The sequence below is a fragment of the Ambystoma mexicanum genome, chromosome 9 (genome assembly GCF_040938575.1).
Source record: "Ambystoma mexicanum isolate Mex_15411 chromosome 9, UKY_AmexF1_1, whole genome shotgun sequence".
NCBI classification, from domain to species: domain Eukaryota; kingdom Metazoa; phylum Chordata; class Amphibia; order Caudata; family Ambystomatidae; genus Ambystoma; species Ambystoma mexicanum.
Genome location: NC_090931.1, coordinates 111,544,457 through 111,566,435, shown reverse-complemented (window position 1 = coordinate 111,566,435; position 21,979 = coordinate 111,544,457).

Here is a 21,979-nt window from a genome sequence, read left to right as displayed (position 1 = left end):
GTCATTGTTGCGGAAAAGTGGTCTGACTATCATCTAAGTGCCATGTTGGCATTCCCAGCATCACTTCTCTGGATCATACGTTGGATACATGTGGCATAAGGCCTAAAGAAGAGTTAATCAAGGTGATGAGAGAGGCACCATCTCCGGTAAACAAAGAGAAGATCAGGTCTTTCCTGGGTTTGACCAAATATTAGGTTAAGTTAATTCCATCTCACGCGGAAAAAACCACGTGCATGCATGCGTTATTGAAAAAGAACATAAGGTTTGAAAGGTCTGATTGTTGCCATCAGGAGTTTTTCTAATTGAAGGAGGATGTGGATGGTGCTCCATCTCTTGGTTCATTCAACCCGAGGAGCAAAACAGTACTTACAGAAGATGCTAGTGAAGATGGATTGGGGACTGGAGAAGTTGAAGGATGGCAAGTTTCGGCCCATTGCGTTTGCATCTACAGTGCTCAGGGATGATGAGAAGCATTATGCAGTAATTGAAAGAGGAACCTTGGCAGTCACTTGGGCATCCAAGCACTTTAGGACATTTTTATGGGGTATTGCTTACGTGATCCGATCGATCACAAGCCCCTCACGTATGTGTTAACAACTAAAGGCATGGGATCTGTGTCGCTGAGAATAGCAAGATGGATGGCAGATTCGGGGGGGTTTAATTTTAGAGTAGAAGACATTCCCAGGTCGAGGAATGTGGTGGTGGGTTTTTTGTTCCGGTTTCCAGGGGATTGTCAGGAGGTAGAGGAGGAGTGTGGATACAGCACCCAGGTTGGGTGTGTACTTCCAGCCATAGACAAAAGCGAGTGGGAGAAGGAGTGTGCGGAGGATTCAGAGTTAGCATGGACTAAGGAAGGTTTGAGAGTCGGCTGGAAGGACTTGAACAGCAAGGAGAAGGGAAAGGGCTATGCACATGTTTTGATCCAGTTGTCTGAAGAGCCATGAGGTTTAGTGAGAGGGGACAGATTAGTTCCTCCTCTCAGTCTATGGCCCAAGCTTGTAGATTTGGCACACAAAGGACATCTGGGTAGGTCCCTGACTAAAAGAACATTACGGGAGTCATATTGGTGGCCAGGGATGGATGAGGATGGGGACCAGGTTGTGAAGGAGTGTGTTGCGTGTTCCGTAAGTGATAAGAGCAAGGCACCGCACCCACAGCCAGTCTATCCTGTAGAGATTCCCAATGAGGTGTGGGCGAAGTTGGCTCTAGACATAGTCGCCCCCATGGACGCTCCGGGTGGAGAGTTGAGGTTTGTGGTGGTTTTATTAGATTACACATCACGATGGGTGGAATCCGCTGCATTGGAGACAGTAACCACTGACAAAATTGTAAACTTCCTATGGAAGGTGTTTGACAGAGAAGGAATTCTGGCCGGCATTGTTGCAGACAATGGGGTTCAATTTGTGTCAGTCTGTATGCAGGAATCTTTGAAGAATATGGGCATAAGTCACACAGGATCTCCTTATACATCCTTTTTGTCAATGGGTTGGTGGACAGGATGAAGAGATTTGTCAAGGGTGTGATTCAGTTGTCTGTTGCCAATAGATTGGTTTGGACCGAAGTCCTATCAGAAGTATTGGCTGCTTACAGACATACGCCTTCATCTATCACCAGACATACTCCATTTGAGCTTATGAGGGGTAGAAAGGCAGGATCGAAGTTGAGAACGGCTGCTCTTGCTGGAGGCATTTGCACAGAAATGAATATGTTTGAGGTTTTGGACTGTGTGCATATTCGTCAGGAGAGGGTGAAGTCACAGCAAGTAAACAGGAAGCCACTTAAGGTGTTGGTGGGTGATTGTGTTTGAGTGAAAAACCTGAGGTTTGTACTGAAAGGAGGCAAGGGCATATGGCTGTGCACACCATGGTGACGGTGGATGCAAGACATGTTGTACTTGATGATGGTTCAAGGTGGAGAAAGAGAAGGGTGGTGGTGGAGAGAAGTTCACCTGTTGAGCGTATTCCCAAAGTGGTGGGTGATTGTGTTTGAGGACCTTGGGCCTCATTAGGACCCTGGCGGAGAGGGTATTACGCCAGCGTAGTGCATGGCGTACCTCTCCGCCATACTACGAGTTCCCGTAGCGCCATGGAGGTTTTCTCCGCCTGGTTTTACCAGCCGGAGAAAACCATGGCGCTACGGGACCTCGTTGTTAATTACGCCACCGTATTTTACGGTGGCGTAATTAACTCCTTCCCCACTCCCATTATACCCTATGGGGCAAAAATGGGAATGGGGAAGGGCAGAATGGGGATTGGGGATTTACCGCTCCGCCGAGGTCGGAATGGGGCGGTAAATCCGCCAACCCCCATGGCGCTATCGGCGGCTTTCCGCCATGCTTCGCGGTGCATTTAGCACCGCGAAGTCCGCCTGGGTCGTAATGAGGCCCCTAGTGAGGATTTTAGTTCTGTTGTTTCCACAGGTGTGTGGGAAAATGTGGTCATGAGTGCTGCAAGTGTTGTGAGCCAAAGCGTAACAGAGAGAGCAAACGCCACGGATGTTGATGATGGTGTGGGCCAGAGGGCCGCAGAGAAGGAAATGGGACAGAAGCCACGGAGAAGCAAATGGGTACTCGTTGTGCGACTGCTGGGGCTGGGGAGGACAGGCTGGGCCAGAGCTCAGATGAGAAGCAGGTCAGTTCTGGTTGTGCTACAAGGATTAGGTTGCCACCCATCACCTTGAGAGACGATGTGCTTTGGGATGTGGGAAAGTGAGGATGTGGCTGGCAACAACTTTGTTAGTTGATTTATTGTACTGTGTACATTAGGCAATTGATTGTTTTACCTTTCCCTTCTTTTCTCCCACCTTCCTTGTTTCCCTGCGTTACCTGTTATTTTCCTCCTCCCGCTTGTTCCATTTGTTGTTCTCTCTCTATTTGTTCAACTCTATGGGGGAAGAAGTGTTGTAATGGAATCCAGGAGTATTGCCTTTCATCCGGGGTTCAACGTTCTTTATCAGTTGATTTTGTGTGGGTGGCTGAGATGCCGAGGTCTGTTTCCAGCAATAAACAAATTGTTACTTAACTGCATTTCCTGCGTGGACATCCTCACTTCACGAAACCATGCCATGCTACGGTTAATTTCAAGGTACAACGTTGTTATATCACCAGGCTTTTTTTTGCTGAGTTTTTTGCAGAAATGTTTCAGCCACAAAAAATAATTCAAATATATGGGTGGGGGGTTAAGTGGATATAAGGGGTAGGAGAGGTGGGGAATAGGGACTAGATAATAGGGAGGGCTAGGCTTGGGGGGAACCCCGCCAAATAAAAATGATATAAATGTTGATGAGTTTTTCTGGCCGAAAAGATTCGGCAAAAAACTCTGCCAAAAAAAAAGATCAAAGAACATAGAAAGAAATTTCAAATACAGGAAGTAGTCCTAGACAGAATTTTAAAAGTGTTTATGCATAACACTGCTGAATCCTTGGATCATACTATAGTGCAGATATATCATATTTAACTTACTCAAGAGGAAACTGAGCAACTCGTTATCCTATTTAAAACAAAACAATCTGGAACTTAACAAAGATAAAACGAAAATTATGTGTTTTGAAAAAAAAACAAAACGAAAAAGCTGAAATGGTACGTAGATGGTGTGCAATTGCAAAAGGTGAAACGTTTCAAATATCTGGGAGTAATTCTGAATAACAGCTTAACAGAAATCCCAATGCAGGAAACCCTGTATGGAAAGATCAAAACATTGGCTGCCCAGACCAAGGCCGCAAACAGGAAATACTTCCGCTTTTCGTGTATACCAGCTTTGAACTATTATAAAGCCAAAGTGATCCCAGTGCTATCTTATGGAGCAGAAGCAATGCCCAACATTCCCGTAAAGATCTGGCAGAAGTTGGGAGACTTTTCCTGGCGCAAAGTTTTAGCCCTACCACAATCAACTCCAGTAGTTCTGATTCGCCACGAATTGAGCTTGATGTCATTAAATATGACGATTGCTCAAAACACTCTTATGCTGTGTAGGAAGTCTCTTCTCCCCTCACGTCCAAAGAGGTTTAATATCATCAGTAAAGAAACAGTGGGAGGCAAAAATAAAATGCAAGCAAAATGGTTGCTAGAGAACAATCGGCTTTTGGACGAGATAGGGAGTTAGGTAGACGAATTTATGAGCAACCCAACCAAAGAAAAAAAAACGGATCGAAACAGACTGGATATAAACTTTGGGAGTTGCAGCAAAGTATAAACAAACTATGAGCCTACTGTACAACACAAAGAAGATAAACCAAATTATTGGATACTTGGCAAAATTCCAGAATAAAGGAATACGGCACAGCTTATTGCAAATTCGGCAGAACCTCTTAAAATGAATGAGATCCTGGCCATAAGAGGAAAATCGAGCTCAAACAAGTGCCAATTCTGCGAATTGCCAGACTAGGTGGACACAACAAGACACTTGCTCTTATCTTGTCCAGGGACCCAGAAAGTGAGAACCATCTACCTGGGTCACATCTTAGCCGACGTTCAGATACATGACATGACATTCCCTTGTTCAAACTTTTTCCTTGCCTTTTCTCCATCCCCTATCTCCGATAGATCACGTCGTCCTCTGCGTTTCCCTCTGTTTCCCTCCCCCTCTTCTTCTTCTTTTTTTCTCTTTCTTCTCATCTGATGGCAGCAATGGAATGTGTCTTTTCATCTTGTTAACATATTTATTTAGAGAGGAAACGGGGAAATGTTAAAAGAACACTACTTTTGTAAAAAATGTAACTCAATTAAATACAAATAATTAAAAACAATTTAAAAAATATTTAACTTACTCAATATATATTCACGAGTTTCAATCTCTCCCTAAGTTTGGCAGAACTCTTTTGGCTAGAATGTTGTGATGTTTTGTCAAACTATTCAAGTCATGGTACTTGGATGGATTTAACTTTAAAATCAGTGTTTCTATCGATGTTGCAAGCTCATTTCTCCATGGCCCATAGACCATCAGTCAGTTTCTAATATAGCCAAACATTGAATGCCTTTAATTTGCCCTTTCTCAAAGACCACCACATTCTTTATACTTTCAAATGAACTGGTGTCATGTCACGTTCTCACATGAGTCCCTCTATCTTTGTACGCATTTTGACACCTATTTTTTTCTTCCATACTCTCATTAATAATTTCAAAGTAATCATTTGACCTAAATAATTTTGACCAAATTTCATTATCCCCAGAAACTTCTTATAAGAGCTTTATTAGCATTCCAACTTCATTACTAGAATATTTGTGCAAAGGAAAGTCTCTGCAAGGTAATAATTATTTCAGTCTTTTCCTAAAAAGTTTCAACATTTAGGGTGATAATAATTACCATGAAATATTACTCACATCTATGTTCTTCATTAACAATTATTGTGATAAATATTGATTAGAAAATATCAATGACAGCCGGCTTCATAAAATGTTCCAGTGGACCAGTGGTTCACGAGATGGAGTGTCCAAGGCAAGCATAACATTGAGGCAAACTCGCTATTATGCTTTCCATGTTTCACTCTGTCTCATGTAAAAGTTAAGATTAGTATTTATTTATTTATTTATTTATTTATTTATTTATTTATTTATATTGCAGTGTAGCCCACAGGCATCAGGGCGCATACATTTAGACCAAGACATACATATTGTGAGCGAGATAACTGGGTGCTATTTCTTAGTCCTGAGTATCCATTCCATTATTTAAAGATAGCCGTCTTCAGTGCTTTCCCAAAAGCTAAGTAGGTGCTCTCTTGCCTCGCTACTTTAGGCAGTCCATTCCATATTTGAGCGGCTCTTACTAGAAATAATCTGCCTAATCCGTTTGATCGCTTGAAGGGTGGACAATCTGCCCCAATGCTTCGGATCTCAACGAGTGGCCAGAGGTGTAGTGGGATATCTGTTCCTTCAAATAGACCGGAGACTGTCCGAAAAGGCATCAATGGACTATAGTCATGACTTAGAAAGATCCCCTGCAAATACACTTTGCACCCATCCATCACCAAAAGATTCCAATGAAATCCAACTGGTCTCGAGCAAGTGCAAAACTGAGGTGGATTCCAGAGGAATCCACTGATTGTACACCTGCATAAAAATCTCTTGCAGACGTGCAACGAGGCACACTGACAATTCTAATGAATGCTTCAGTAGTTTCATCTACTGCAAGGACACATATACCGTGATATCCCACTGGATCTCTCTCTGCTGTGCTAAACTTATAAAGTGATTGCCCAGCAGATTTCACTCCACTGTCCTACTCGTAGACTGGGATAACCATAACCTGACTACATCTGTCCTATATTCAAAGGCCCATGAAAAGGAGTGCCTTTAACTTCATCGTCCAATTTCACAGACAAACACTACTATGCAATAGGAGATAAAGGGGGCCCACGTGGGACCTCACAGTCCACCGCAATGCGGCTTGACATACAATCCCCAATGTTATTCTCTATCCCCTATTGACAGGAAAAGAACAAAGCCACTCTAGTGATGACTCAGACACCCAGGTGGTGAGAGACCTTTACCATGCTTTTGCTAGCACCTCAAGCTTCATATCAGGGCTTGTAACTGGTGTGGCAGTGAACTATCTCAAGATGGTGTACTACGAGTGTTAATTAATGTTCTAGCAGTGAACAATGTTCACTTTAGCATTCATGTGCATGTTGACACACTTAACTGTTTCTTTCAGTGCAGGGAACCTTTCCTGCAGACTGTTGTTATGTCAACCCTCTTACATAGGCATGGCTTGCCCATCTGCCAATTGAGCTGTGTGAGTAGTGGACCAGCAGGATCAACATGTGAGCCATGGTATGGACCAGGAAAGGAATGGCTGAGATGGCGGGGGTCCCCACTTTAATTTTGTCCATTGGTCCATCCATCCTTTCCTACTATCACATCATTTGGTGACAAGACTTACAGTGAAGTAGGCACTATACTGCTCGAGGGAGCAGCCATTGCAGGCTTTACCCCACCAGGGCAGCAAACCTGCTCTCTTTAAATGACTTCTTTGGGTGTGGGATTATCATGGTTCTTGCCGGTCCTTCACCGTAGAGCGCTGCACAAGCGGGCTCCATGGAAGCATTCCGGCATGTGAGCTTTGTGGCTTGGAGTTCCCTTCTGAACATGGCTGCACACACAGAGTGTGATATGGTGTATTTATTTCAACTATCTGTGCATCTGATTTACTGTGAAAGTCTTAATAGACCTCATTGTAGACTTGAAAATACGTGGGGGATTGGCAGACAAATATAAAATAAATACACATGTTGTGAATACTGGAGTACTGTGACCAATCAACTTCTGTGGCAACAGTGGTCCAGGGATGAAAATCGGTTTCTAAACCATCAATCAGCCCCATACCTCTAGTACACCAGAAGGGATACAAACAGATTGGAAACACAAGTCAATTATAAACTTCCTTGTCCAATTTTGGTAACGTGGACGGAACGGCAGGCTTGTCTCCGCAAGGTCGTGGATCGTTGGTTAGTTAAAACACATCGAAAATACAATGATTATCCAATTATAAAAGATACTGGGCCTCATTACGACCCCGGCGCTAAACCATGGTGCTATTAGCACCATGGTCCATTCCGGGGTCCGCCATGGTGAATGGCAGAATTACCGCCCCATTCCAAGGTTGGCGGGGCGGTAATTCCCCATTCACAATGGGCCCTTCTCCATTCCCATTTTTGCCCCATAGGGCTCAATGGGAATGGGGAAGGCGCTAAAATACGGTGCCGCAAACCGTACTTAGCACCAAGGTCCCTTTGCGGCACCCTACTTTAACGCCTGCTAAAAGCAGGCGTTAAGGTCGGGTCCCGCAAAGGGAACTCGTAATGAGGCGTTAAGGGTTTTACGGCGGCGTTAAACCCTTAACACCAGGGTCGTAATCAGGCCCACTGTCTGGTCAAGGTTATATACAAACATCTACTTTATTATTATCACAACAGAAAGTTCTAGCACACTACAAAATACAACCAACCCTGTAAAGGAATGCAGAAGACAGACAGGTTCGAGAAGGGAAAGTGATGCACTCTGGCTACTGACAAGAGGGTAGTCAGTGAAGTAATTAATTGCAATAGTTCAAGGATACTTGGTTTCAGCACAAAGGGAGAAATGGGTGGTAAAATGTCACTAAGGGCCTTCGCAGAAGGACCAGGGGGAAAGAACCACAATGTACCCTGTGCTTGAAGAAGTTCTTGGTGCTCGACTGGCTTGGAAAGGTCCTTTAAGATGGACGCTGGTTGATGCTTGTCGATGCACTCCTTCTAGATTCGTCACTGGCCTTGTGTCATCCTTTAAGGCGGACGGTCCAAAGCTGAGCAGACTGTTGCAGGCAATGGCCTTGTCCTTGGTTTGGTTCAGAGACTCTCTGGCACTTCGCACCTAGGAAGCTTGCTTGCAGAGCCTAGCAGGGCATGCTGTGTGCTGGCTGGGTACCGGTTCTGGGGCTGCTGGAGGTTCCTCTTGAATCAGTATCTCCCTCTGTTCTCTGGGAGATGTTTAGAGGAGGGATATTGCTTCCCTCTTTGGAAATCCTGGCCTTCCTTTTCTGGCGGAAGCTGTAAGGCAGACTGTTCCTTCAGGGAGGGTCCAAATGAGTTATCCTTGTTACTCCTGATGAAGTCTTCAGATGATCTGCTAAAAGAGGGGCTCAATCCTCTTTAAAGCCAATTGGGCCCCAGTGATTGGTGGAGGCTACACCTACCTTAATGATACAATCCTGGGTCCCCACCAACAATCCTCTGTTATGAGTGAGGTCATAACCAGAGTGCTTTGCAGGAGGAAAGATAAAAACATGTACTACTAAGAGACATCCATCTTCCTGTCTGTTGTGGATCAAAGGGTCTCTCTGGTTATTTCAGCTCTCTGTGGTTCCTGATTAAAGGCAGGTCTAGTTGTGGCGAGAACAGACTTTCTGTCTCCATCAAATCACATACTCCTACCCTCTGAAAAGGGTCCCCATATGAGGGTTGCCTACTGTAAACACATGTACCAGGCATAAAAGCTAACTGTCATTGATAGTAAGAGGTGGCAGCTGGCTTCAGTTTGACACATATGCATATCAAAGGTGTTGGGGTTTCCTGCCTTTTGTTAGCCCTGCGACCAGGCCTCTCGTGGGCCTGCTTAAATTAAGTCTTATCAGTATGCGTCAATGCCACCAGCAGGGTCAACAAAGGATAGGGTGGTTTCATGGAGCTATTGTTATTTAATTAGGCTGGCCATGACAGGAGGAAGGTTTTGACCTCCAACTTTGAGATGCCTTGATTTCACATTCCAACTAAATGTGACAGGGAGGCCTGTATCTGTAGGCTGTGTCTACCCAGAGTACAGAGGTCTAGGCGTATGTCATGCGTTGATCATAGGGGAATGTGTGCAGATTAGCCCCATACGTTTTCCAGAGGTTGATCTACTATCATTCAATTGTATTTAAAATTTCAAAAAAGCCCAGGTGTGCGCACACCCACCGTGCCTATGCTCAAATTCCTCACATGTCGCCTGGCCTCAACATGTGAAGGGTCTGGTTCATCATCAAGGTGAAAGCATCAGATGATGCCATTTGCATTTCCATGCTGGGAGCCTGGCTTGTGCTGGATGTCCATATCTAATCCCTGTAGGGATATGGCCCAACGCAAAAACTCAGGGGTTCCCCTCTTGCATGGCCATTAATCATTGTAGAGGCCGGTGGTCTGTCTGGAACGTAAAATGCAACTCAAGATGTAGGGTTTCAGCTTCTTTACAGCCCACACAACCACATAAGCCTCTTTTTCAATGACAGCCCAGTTCCTTTCCCTTGTTGTCAATCACCTGCTAATGTAGGCGACAAGTTGCTCTAACCCTTGAGAGTTCAACTGTGCTAACATTTCTCCAATCCCAGAGTCACAAGCGTCTGTCTACATAATGACCTCTGACCATAGTCTGGCACTTTCAGAACTGGGTCCCTGCCTGCACAATCCAGCCTTTAAATCCTGCAAGGAGGTTTTACAGGCGGTGGTCCAAGTTACCTTCATTGGCATTTTCTTGTAAGTTACATCAATCATTCAGGGGCATGGACATGGTCCCACACCCCTTGATGAATGACTGGTAGTAGCCGGTGAGACCTAGAAAGGCTCTCACCTGTGTATGTGTTCTGGGGATGTCCCAACCCTTCACAGCCTGTGCCTTTGATTTGAGAGACTGTTTCTTACCTCCACCAACCCGGTGGCCTAGGTAAGTCACTGTGTCTAGCACTTTGTGGCCGTGACAGTCAGACCTGCATTCTGCAGCGCCTAAAGCACTTGTTTCAGGTGGGATTAGGGATTCTCCCAGGTGTGGCTGAACACAGCAATGTCATCTAAATAGGCAACACTGACATTTTCCAGACCAGACAAAACCTGATTAACCATCAGCTGAAAGGTTGCAGGGGCATTCTTCAATCTGAGGGTCATCACAGTGAACTGATAATGTCTCTCATGGGTTGAGAATGCTGACCTCTCTCACTGCATCTGTCAAGCCGACCTGTTAAAACCCTGCCGTGAGGTCAAAGGTACTCATGTACTTGGCAGTGCCGAGCTTGTCAATCAGTTCATCTGCCCGAGGAATGGGGTGAGCATCTGACTTTGTGACAGAACTGAGCCCCCTGTAGTCCACACAAAAGCGGACTTCAGTCTTTCCACCACTGGTCTTTGAAGGGACCAGTACAACTGGGCTAGTCCAGGGGCTGTGGTATGGCTCTCTCTATCACTCCAAGGGACAGCATCTTGGAAACTTCTTCCTTGATGGTGTCCCTGACCTTATCAGACATCTGTTGAAGCCTACTCTTCACCAGCTTACTGTCTCCAGTGTTCACACGATGGGTGCATCAATCTGCTTGACCTGGAGTCTGCGAAAACAGTCTGCCAAACTGTCGCAGTAAACAATGACAGTCTGTCAGTTGCTGTTCTGACAGATCCGTTGCGAGGTTCACACCTTCAACTGACCCATTTGTGGCTTCAGTGTGCAGGAGGTCTAGGAGGGGATTGGTCTCCTCCTCAGTCTCTCTGTTGGTCACTAATGCCATGATCAAGTCATCCTGGCTTTAATGGGGTTTTAGCCGGTTGATGTGAAAGACCCTGCACATCTGTTTAGGTCCTTTCACGTCATTGAGGTAATATACCTCACTTAATTTTTTCAGCACACATTAAGGGCCAGTTCACTTGACCTGAAGGGCACTGGGTTTGACAGGCTCCATAGTCCACACCCACTGGCCTGGAGTATAGACTTTCACTGTCGCCTTTTGGTCATGCCAGTGCTTCATCAACTCCAGACTGGCATTTAGGTTTCTCATTGATTGTTCCATGTACTTAGCCATTCTAGACCGAAAGGCCAAGTACATAGTCCACCGTATCTTGTGTAGGGGATGAGGGGTTGCCCTCCCATCCCTCTTTCACAAGACTAAGGGGACCTCATACAGGGTGTCCAAACAGAAGCTAAAAGGGGCTAAAACCTAATCTGTTCCTTGGCACCTCCCTGTAGGCAAACAGAAGGAATGGCAGGAGAATATCCCATGTTCTCCTCAGGTACACTTCCAAGCCACCTACCATGCCTTTCACGGTCTTGTTGAACTGCTCAACAAGCCCATTTGTTTCTGGATGGAAGGATATAGAGAACCGGTTGGTGTCTCTACACTGTTTCCACATAGACTCCATATACGCTGATATGCAGTTTGATCCCCTGTCAGAAACAACTTCATTGGGGAATCCAACACGAGAGAATGGACAAACACAAAAAGAATAAATTACAGTAAATACCATAGATTAAGACTATTTCCATCCTTACTGTTATAAAAAGTATAGATAACCAAAATAGTGGATCAGAAACTAGGACTCATCCAAATAGTGCTCCTTAAAGAAACATCTAGAAATACAAGAATACTACTAGGCACAGATAGATTCCTCAAAGACCTCTTCTTCTCTTTAACACTGGTGAGCAGCAAGAAATAATGTATGCTGCCTCAATGCTTTCCATTCAAAAGATGTGACCGCAAAAACCATAATCTCACTTGCCATAGAAACAACCCAGACTAAAGTTTACTGCAGATAGGTTATGGTGGCCTCTTTCAAGAGAGGCCTAATGTTACGTGTAATCACCCTTGTGAGGAATTCGACCATCTGCACAGTGGGTGTGACCTCGCCTGGGATTTTTAGAAATTTTAAATGAAATTGAATGATTGTTGATCAACCTCCGTAAAATGTATTTGGCTAATCCGCACACATTTTTTTATGCTCACCGCACAACATACACATAGATCTGTGTACTCTGGGCGGACACAGCCTACAAGTGGCATTCCCCCTGTCATATTTAGTTGGAAAATGACAGCCAAGAGTACATCAAGGCACCTCAGAACGGGGAAGGCAAAATATTCCTCCTGCCATGGTCAGCCTAATTAACTAACAAAAGCTTCATGGATCCGCCCTTTCCTTTGTTTGCTGCTGGTGGCAGCCTAGCATACTAATCAGAGTTAATCCAAACAGGTCCATGGGAGGCCTGGTCCCAGGACTAACAAAGGAGAAGAAAACCGCAACAACCGTTGATATGTACTGTGTCAACCTGAAGCCAGCTCCTGCCCTTAGCATCAATGGACAGTGAAATGTCATGTCTCGGAATGTGTGGATTAGTGTAGTCATGCCCTCAGGGAACACCCATTCAGAAGGTAGGAGTATGTGATTTGAGAGACACAGAAAGTCTGGTCCTGCCGCTTTATTCAGGGACCACAGAGAGCTCCAGTAAATAGAGAGACCATTTGATCCACAACTGACAGAAGGATGGTTGAGACTTAGTATTACATGTTTTCACCCTTTTACATTTTCTGTCGAAAAGCACTCTGGTTATGACCTCATGCATTCAGGAGATTGTTGGTGGGGACCCAGCATCAGTTCATTAAGGTAGGCTTAGCCTTCACCAATCACCGGGGCCCATTTGGCTTTAAAAGATGGTCAAGCCCCTCTTTTGGCCAGATCATCTGAAATCTTCACAAGGAGTAACAAGAATAACTTATTTGGACCCTGGCTAAAGGTACAGTCTGCCTTACAGCTTCCACTAGTGAAGGAAGGCCAGGATTTCCAAAGAAGGAAGCAATATCCCTCCCCTAAACATCTCATAGGGAACAGAGGGAGATACTGAATCCAGAGGACCCTCCAGCAGCTCCAAAAACGCTACCCAGCCAGCACACAGCATGCCCTGCAAGGCTCTGCAAGCAAGCTTCCTAGGTCTGAAGTGGCAGAGAGTCTCTGAACCAAACCCAGGACAAGACTGGTGCCTGCAACACTCTCCTAAGATTTGGGCTGTCCTCCTTAAAGGATGACACACACCCAGTGAAGAAGCTAGGAGGAGTGCATCGACAATGTGAGAAACCTGAAGGTGTCTCACTTACTACTCCCCGGGGATCTGTTATCCAGGTGTCCAGGACACAGCCATCGCTATTGGATCCAGTTCCTGGGGTGGATCATTGAGGGAGCAACACCTGGATGGGGGGTACTCAGGAAGTGGAAGTGGGACACCGATGGGTGAGACGTGGTATCCCCCTTCTTCTAACACCTTTTGCCCATCCTACCCCGTAGGATACTCAAACACACTTTTGCACACCATGAAAGATGACAGACAAACACCAGAGCCATTTACCTGACATGTCTCACCACAATGGTCAGGCAAAGTCAGGCAATTGACCAGAATCACATACACCTGACTGCCCTTTCCCTTTTCCACAGGGATAAAAGGTGGAGCACGAGAGCACAAGACGAGCAAGGCAGACTGCACGACAAGAGAGCTAATCCAGCATGGCAGTTCAAGAGGAGGAGAAAGTCAGGCGAATTGAGAGGGGGACAAGGAGAGAAGCAAACTTGCCCTTTCCGAGCCCAGCCTGTGAAACCTCCTCCTCAGAGGGAATCGTAGGACCGCGAACTATAGCCAGCGTGTGTTGCTGCAGATAACAAAAGTACATGGGGCCCTCCTCCGCTGATACCAAGCCGGGGGGAGACTCTTGCCACTGTGGTACCGACCCTGACTCCAGAGACAAGCAAAGCCAAGCAGTATATCACAGCTGGTGAGTCCAGGGAAGAGCCGATAAAAAACCGAACTGTGTTGAACAAAAGTAGCAAATGGCTAATTGAAGAAAGTCCCAAGAACTTTTAATACGAGAGTGGAAATCCAGCTACAGAGGAGTCAGGCACCACCTGGGTGCTGCCTCAGGAAACTCTGGGCAACTACCCTATTGTTGAAAGTACCATTACCAGAAGGCCTTGGGAAAGGCGAGAAAAGGTCTAAAGCGGTCATACAGGGGTCTAGTAAAATCCTCTGTACAGTCGAAAGTCTTTGACCAACTGATGATTGAGAAGTTAAGGGAGGTGAATCCCACATCCTAAGAACTGTTCAAGAAACTGTGTGATTCACAAAGTTGGCAAGAGTGAACCCGACTGAGAGATGCCGATGGAAAGGGGGAAAAGCCTGAAGTCCCAATGAACAGTGTGTTGACAGGAGTGAAACCGGCAGAGGGATGTCAACAGTGAACGGTTTAAAAAGGTTTGAGTGTCACAGATGAGATTGTGTTGAAAGCCATGGTGAACCTGATGTAGGGAAGCAAACATCCAAGAGGGATCTGAGCCCAGAAAGGGGGGATCCAGGTCAAAAGGGATCTGAGACCGGAAGGGAGGGACCCACGGGTGAGAAGCCATCACCCCTCCGACATGTGAAGTACCACAGAGAAAGCTTCTGAATACAGGCAAGGGTGACCCCGGCAGAGGGAGGCTGACATTCGAGAAGGATCTGAGCCCGGAAGAGGGGGACCGAGGGGCAAAGAATTATCACCTCAAGTATAAACAGGGAAGAACCTTTGTATTATAATTTTGAGCTCATCAGGACTTCAGAAGCAAGAATATTAACTTCTGAAGGTGCTGATATTGCCAAGATCTTTTGTGGATCTGAGCCCAGAAGAGAGTGATCCAGGGGTGAAAGACACCACCCAATGTGCAAGCAAAAAGGAACGTTTGTTTATTATTTTTGGAAAATATCAAGTCCTTGCAGTCGGAGGCAGGAAACCTTTTGTAGAAAAGTGACTTAACCACTGAAGGCCCTGATAGCTGAGAGAGGAAACTGTTAACTCGTGCTGGGGAAGCTCGAGCGTGTGCTGTGCTCTGGAGTCCCGCCTTATCCCGTGCTCAAAACGTGGGGAATGGAGACCCTGACTACCGCATCCTGATTTATTATTTGAGAACACTTCTTATTTTCTTACCTTATCCCACACTTTGTGTTTATTTAGTGTAAGGATTGGCAATATTTTTTTCTTACTCTAGGCCCTTTTATTTTTACAAAACACCACTAGGACTGCCTTATTATTATTTGATGGTTGTAGCTTGCTCCCATCTTAGATTTAGGTTTAGATTAGGCGTTTTTCCAACCCGCATATACAGTTTAATAAACACCCTTGAACTGTGATCACTTGTGTCTGTCTTCACTGTTGCCACCATGAGTTCCTTACAACAAGCATCAACCAGAGTCCGCATTAAAGGACATTTTTGAGCTAGTCGAGCCCCTCTAGCTGCAACTTACTGCACAGCTGATTGTTGCTACGCCGCAGTTGCTCACGCCGACTAAGACACCTTGACCACTGCTTCAGACATACCAACCAGCATTGAGACAAGGATTCCTAACCTCGAGGGGCAGTGTAGGCCAGCCTGCAGCCATCCATCTGTCACCGCTCGCGGAACTGCCTGCCGCCTGATACCCGCAGCTGTCTCCCGTCTTGAACTCTGTCGCAGATGCTGCAAAGTGCTCTGAAACAGACTCAACCTTGTAGAGCACCAAGAACATTTACAAGCAAAAGGTACATTGTGGTTCTGTCCCCCTGGTCCTTATGCGAAAGCCCCTAAAGACATTTTACAACCCACTGTTCCCTTTGTGCTGAAAACAAGTATCCTTCAACTATTGTGATTACTTACTTTACTGACTACCTGCTGTCAGTATCCAGAGTGCATCCCTTTTCCTTCTTGAAACTGTCTGTCCTCTGCATTCCTTCACAGGGTGGATTGTATTTTGTAGTGTGCTAGAACTGTCTGTTGTATAATATTGTTATTTTTATACAACCTTGACTGGACAGTCGCTTTTATCATTGGGAAATAATTAAGCAATAGAACCCGAGCGGCGGGGGCATTACCGAAGGCCCCGGGGCATTACCAGAGTCGGTAATGCCCCCGCAGTGAGGGTTCTATTTCTATTAGTATCCCGGCCTGCAAAACTTGCGTGACCGGGGTACTAAAAGCAATTTTTTTCTGTCCAGAAACGCTGCAGCGTTTGAACGCCGCAGCGTTTTGGGACAGAAAAAAAAAAACGACCAAGAAAATGGCCGCCACCCAGGAAAGGGAAAACAGAGTCCATTTTCCCTTTCCATGGCTCCCATCGGGAGCGGACGCGCTGGGAACACAAGTGTTCCAAGCGCGTCCGCTCCCGAAAAAAGGATAAAAAAAAGGTAAGTGGGGTTGGGAGGGCGGGAGTGGGACGGAGGAAAAAAAAATAAAATGTTTAAAAAAAGATGGATGGCCCCGCTTCGAGCCTCCTCATTGGCTGAGGGGCTGCCACGCCCCCCGCTGGGGACAAAGGCCGTGGAATCCCAACGGAGGGATTCCCGGCCGGGTAGGGACCTGGCGAGAGCCAATCAGAATGCTTGTTGCATTCTGATTGTCTCTCGCCGGGGTACTAATTGTATTTTCACTATGTTGCAACTAGCCAATGATACACAACCTTGCATAGATTGTCCTGCTGTTCCATCCACGTTACCAAAATTGGATAAGGAGGTTTATAATGTGCTTGTGTTTCCAATCTGTTTGGATCCTTCTGGTGTACTAGAGGTGTGGGGCTGATTGATGGTTTAGAAACCGATATTCATCCCTGGATCACTGGTGCCCGAGAAGTTGATTCGTCACAACTGCCACACCTGCGCATGGCAAGTCCAGGCTTCCACGTCACTATGGCGACTGTATATAGGTCATTGGCCCATCCCAAGATGGCGCGGACGTCCTGCACGGCGTGACGCGATAATGCGGGACCGTCAAGGTGGCACCGTACACTCCGGTCCAGAGAGCTCTACTTGAATGTCGGAGACCAGGTAAGCCTTGCGTCGCAATCTGCGTTCCCCTTTGCAGGATGCTAGTTTTTCCTGGCTTACTCTGTTGTTACTACCTTCTTTTCTCCTTTCTATGCATCATTCCACCTGATTGCACTCTGTCCTGGTACTCATTCTCCGGTCTGCATCTAACCTGCTGCTTCTCAATCTCCTGTCCCGGTTTTACTGTGCTGGGAGCCTCACCATATTGCCTTGGATTCTCCAGTAGCCCTAAGGGGGCATTCTTAAAATCTCTTTGTTTGTGTTGGCTCTGCAGGAGGTTTTTCCCCTCATTTGAGTGTTTTCCTCCATTCTTAGACCAGCCCTTTCTGGGTACATGCCGCCTCTAGCTGTGCTGTACTACTAACGGACTGCAGGGTAGCTACCTGGGGAGACAGGTCTTACCTCTTCGGTCCTAAACCACGTAAGACTACAAAGGTAAGGCCTGTTGCTGACACCTAAGCATACATCTCCTAAAATGGGAAAAATGCCTAGACAGGTAGAAAATATGTCCTACTATTTACTGGCCGGTACCCCAAGAACAAATGTATCCATGTGGGTCAAGCCTATAATGAGGTGATATGCACCGAGATGGTGGGCCCACCCTGTGGGTAGCGGCCCATCGCCCAAGTTAAGGGCCCGAGCACAGCGACCTGGCCACCACAGAATTGGAAGGTGGTGCTATGTATGAAGCCCCTGGAGCTGACATGCCGCTGCAAATAGTTTTGTGGGATGGGAGAGGGAGAGGGGGAAAAAAGAAAAAAGCAGGATCAGTGGGGGCAGATAGCGGGATGGGCACCAGCCATCAGGCGGCTTGGAATGCAGGTTTACACTAGTAGTGTCAGCCGGCATTCGGAGCTCCCTGATTCGCTGGCGTTCCCACCTAGGGTGCTAATGCATGGAAGTCCCTTTGCACAATCAATGCACACTTTACATGAAAAGGTTGTGTCCTTCTAACTTAAAAATGGCCTTCACTCTGCTCTAGTTCACCTTTCCCCTTTAAGGTAGACCAAAGAGTCTCTGTATCTGGCCCTCAACGATGGCACGCTCTGCCATTCCACCTAAAAGCCCGCAGGAATGCCTAGGGCTCGGACAATTGATATGATATGATATTTTATTTATATCGTGCTCATACACAAGTGTTTCATATCGGGACCAAGCAAGGGAGGGGTAACAAAGGAGAACAAAACAACAATCTTACTAGGCCCAGTGACATTGAGAACGCGTAAGTGCATGGAAGAAGGAGAGGAGAAAGTGCAAGGGGGGGAGAAAAGTGCGTAGCAAGGAGAAAACAGATCAATGATAATAAATAAATAAATATTAAAGACAAAAATCATGGTAGTGCAGCCGGCGAGGGCAAGTGCTGAGTGAAGGCAACAGACATGGTATGTCTGATAAGTGCAGGAACAAAACAGGGGGGCTGTATGGGTACAGACACAGAACCCAGTGCAAGAGGTGGCCTGGAGACAGTGCAGGGGGGTGGCAGGGTGAGCAGGTACCTGGGTCCGGAAGACAGAGGGTAGGCCAGGTGCACGGTGCAGAAAGAGAAAAGATCAGCATGGGAGAGAGGGGGAGAAAGCAGAAGCAAAGAGGAAGGTCTTGGGGTGCTTCCAGAACCAGAGATGGTTCTCCTCAAGTTTCAGAGTAGATGGGACGCTGTTCCAGAGGGAGGCCCCAACCGAAGACAGAGATCTACCCCCAGCATGTTTCATTGAAAAACGACTGACCCTGATGGAGTTAGAGGTAGAGGAGTGAAGAGCATGAGAAGGGAGGTATTTGCAGAGGGATAGCTGAAGGTATTTTGGACCCAGGCTCCAGAAAGCCTTGAGGACAATGCAGAGGGTTTTGAATGTAATCCTTGCATCCACTGGGGGCCAATGGAGAGATTTCAGAACTGGAGAGATACGATCCCAGGGCTTGAGGCCAAGGACAAGTCTCGCAGTCCTGTTCTGGATTAGTTGCAGAGGGCGGAGAGTAGGGGTGGGAGGAGGACCAAGGGAGGTCGGCCAGAGAGTGAGGGGAAAGGTGGGTGAAGGTGTGCCAATGAGGAGGATCTCCGTCTTGCTGGCATTCAGACAGAGATAATTGGTGGCACACCAATCTTAAATGGCAGTTAGGCAATCATAGATGAGAGAAGGAGAGGAGGTGGCCATGGGCAGTCTGAAAATGAGTTGAGTGTCATTAGCATAGTACTGGAAATGTGAGCAGAAAAGGGCAATGCAGCGGGATAGAGTTGCCAGGTATTGGTCTAAAAGCCAGGACGAGAGGTTAGACCCCTCGGGAACCCCACAGGTAGAGAGGGAGATAGATGAAAGGAAAGACCCAAGTTGGACCTGGGAGGGTCGATCAGTAAGGAAAGACGTCCGCCATGCCAGATCACGGAACGGTTGAGCATGATGGTATGGTTGAACATGTTGAAGGCAGATGAGAGATTGAGAAGGATGAGGACAGAGCAGAGGCGTAGGCAGGGTAGGGCTTGAGGGGCAAGGCCCACCCAAAATCTGTAAATTCCCACTCAGCAGCGCTGTGTGGGCATTTACAGATATATTAGTTAGTGCAGTAGGCCCAACTACTTTAGCATCAGGCCCCATTTGCTAGACAAGCCTGGCTAAGCCTGTGGGACAGAGGGGATGTTGGAGTCAAGGTGGGAAAGCAGATCTTCACAGATGTTCAGGAGAGCAGTTTATGTGCTTCTAGCAGATCGGAAGCCAGGCTAGTGGTCATGGAGACAGCCAACAGAATTGGAATGAAGATTGAGCTGAGAGATGGGCAGCTTTTCAAGGAGTTTGCCCAGAAAAGGAGAAATGGAAATTGGGCAATAGTTAGCTGGACAGGAAGGATCAGCTGTGGGTTTCTTTAGAAGAGGATGCACAAGGGAGTGCTTCAGAGGAGAGGGAAAAGTTCCTGAGGCAGGGACGTCATTTAGGGGTCGCCAGAGGTCGCATGAGCGACCTCTGCTAATTGGCTGGCGACCTCTGTCATTCTTTTGCGACCTCTGGATTTTCTCCAATCGGAGAATGCAGGGGCGTGGCCACAGTGGTTCCATCCTCGGCAGCTTCGCCTCACTTTCACAGCAGCACATGTGATTTATTTCCGTTCCTCGTGGCTGAATGCCGTCAGAGAGAGCTCCTGGGCTAAAACATAGTAAGTGAGGGGTTAGTCAAGTGTGCTTTAGTCTCTTCTGGGTGGGGGAGACGGTTGCCGGTGGGTCCTTGTCGTGTGTGGTGTGTGCGGTTCAAGCCTGTGCCTGCCTGCGGCCTGGCAGGGCTCTGGCGCCGGCCGGGACTCTTTGCCCAGCCCAGTCCGTCCCGATCAGCTGTGACTGCTGCCTGCTGCAGGCAGCTGCGTCCATTCTGCGTGGCTCGGCTGCGACACGCAGCTATTAAAGTGCTTTGGAAGCAGCCGCTTACTTTTTTTTTACATACTTAAAAAAAAATGCTTTAGCTGTTACACCGCCCTAAAATGAGTATGTTCATGCCACACTAAATTAAGTAGTGAATCCAATATACCGCGTGTTCTTGTGACTAACGAGTTATTAACGCCATTTGGGCACTTCTCGTGGGTCAGGATGTCAACAGAACATGGCAGCGTGCAACTCAAAGAAACACACAAGGTATTCTTAATTTGTCCAATTGCTGTTTACCCCCACCACGCACAAAACACACAATGCGTTCAGTGAAACATTTCTTAACATATTTTGTTTCTATTTTCATTACTAAAGGGGCATTTTTATTTTATCAAACGCCTTCTTTTGCAGATTGTAGAAAAGATGAATTATTTATTGCCATTGTAATGGGTCTCACTCACACGTAGACACACGGAACAATCAACACCCCCATTTCACTTACTGGGTACAAAAAATTACCCCAGCCTCTCCACGCCACCCCCCCGAGCTGTTGTGATGCTAAAACAGCACACTGCTACACCACAACCAACACAATCTACATTTATGTAATAATTCTACAGACTAAACAAATCGTGCATGTCACACATTGTTATGTGCAATTGAACACGTGCTGTGCTACACCGATATCCACAATTAAACACAACTAGAAACACTTCCACCCAACTACTTACCAGCATACCACACCTGCATTCAGTTCCTCTACTTAACTCTGTGCAGCCAATGAGCAGCTTTGCATAGACGAGTGCAATTTTGGGGCCCATAGTTGCAGGGCTCTTTGCTCAACTATGTAAAAGGACCAGACGGTGACTTTGAAGCCTTGCAAATGCCAACACTAAACAGCATGATGAAAGGTTCCACACAGGTTTGGTGCCATCAAGTATTGAGGGAGAGATGGACTAGGGAGCTGTGGAGTGACATGTACACGTGCGTAGTTATTACCCTGGGAACCAGAAACAGAGTATGCTTTCCAAAGGCCCCCACTTCTGGTGTCGACGGCCGGGTCCGGTCGGGCGATATATCACCAGTCCATGTAATTTTTTTTCAGTAAATTAAACGCTCGGCAGGGTTTTTATACCACCCCTAACCCATGCCTGCACGTTACTAAGCTGGCAACCGACTGGGCACGATTTAAGGTGATCATGGCACACACCTTCTTCCCCAAACGTTTTGATAAGAAAGCATCACGCACGGTGCTCCCAGTGGCACAAATAGGGTTTCCCAGCTTGGGCTGGGGAGTGCATTCTTTCGTGGGATTTGAGGCGTGATAAACAGGCCACAGTAAATAACTGACACCGGACCTCCGTGGGATTGTCTGGAGTGGGCATAGAAAAGGGAAAAGGTGCTTGGATCTTGCTGGCTGCCGGTACTAGAATTCTGTGATTTGCATATCATTAGCAATGGACTGGGAGCTTTACTCCGTCCTCTCGACATTTTAGCTTCAAGGGACGGGCAGAGCAATGTGTAGGCTGCTTGTGGTAGGGTAGTGCAAGGGCAACGAGAGCCA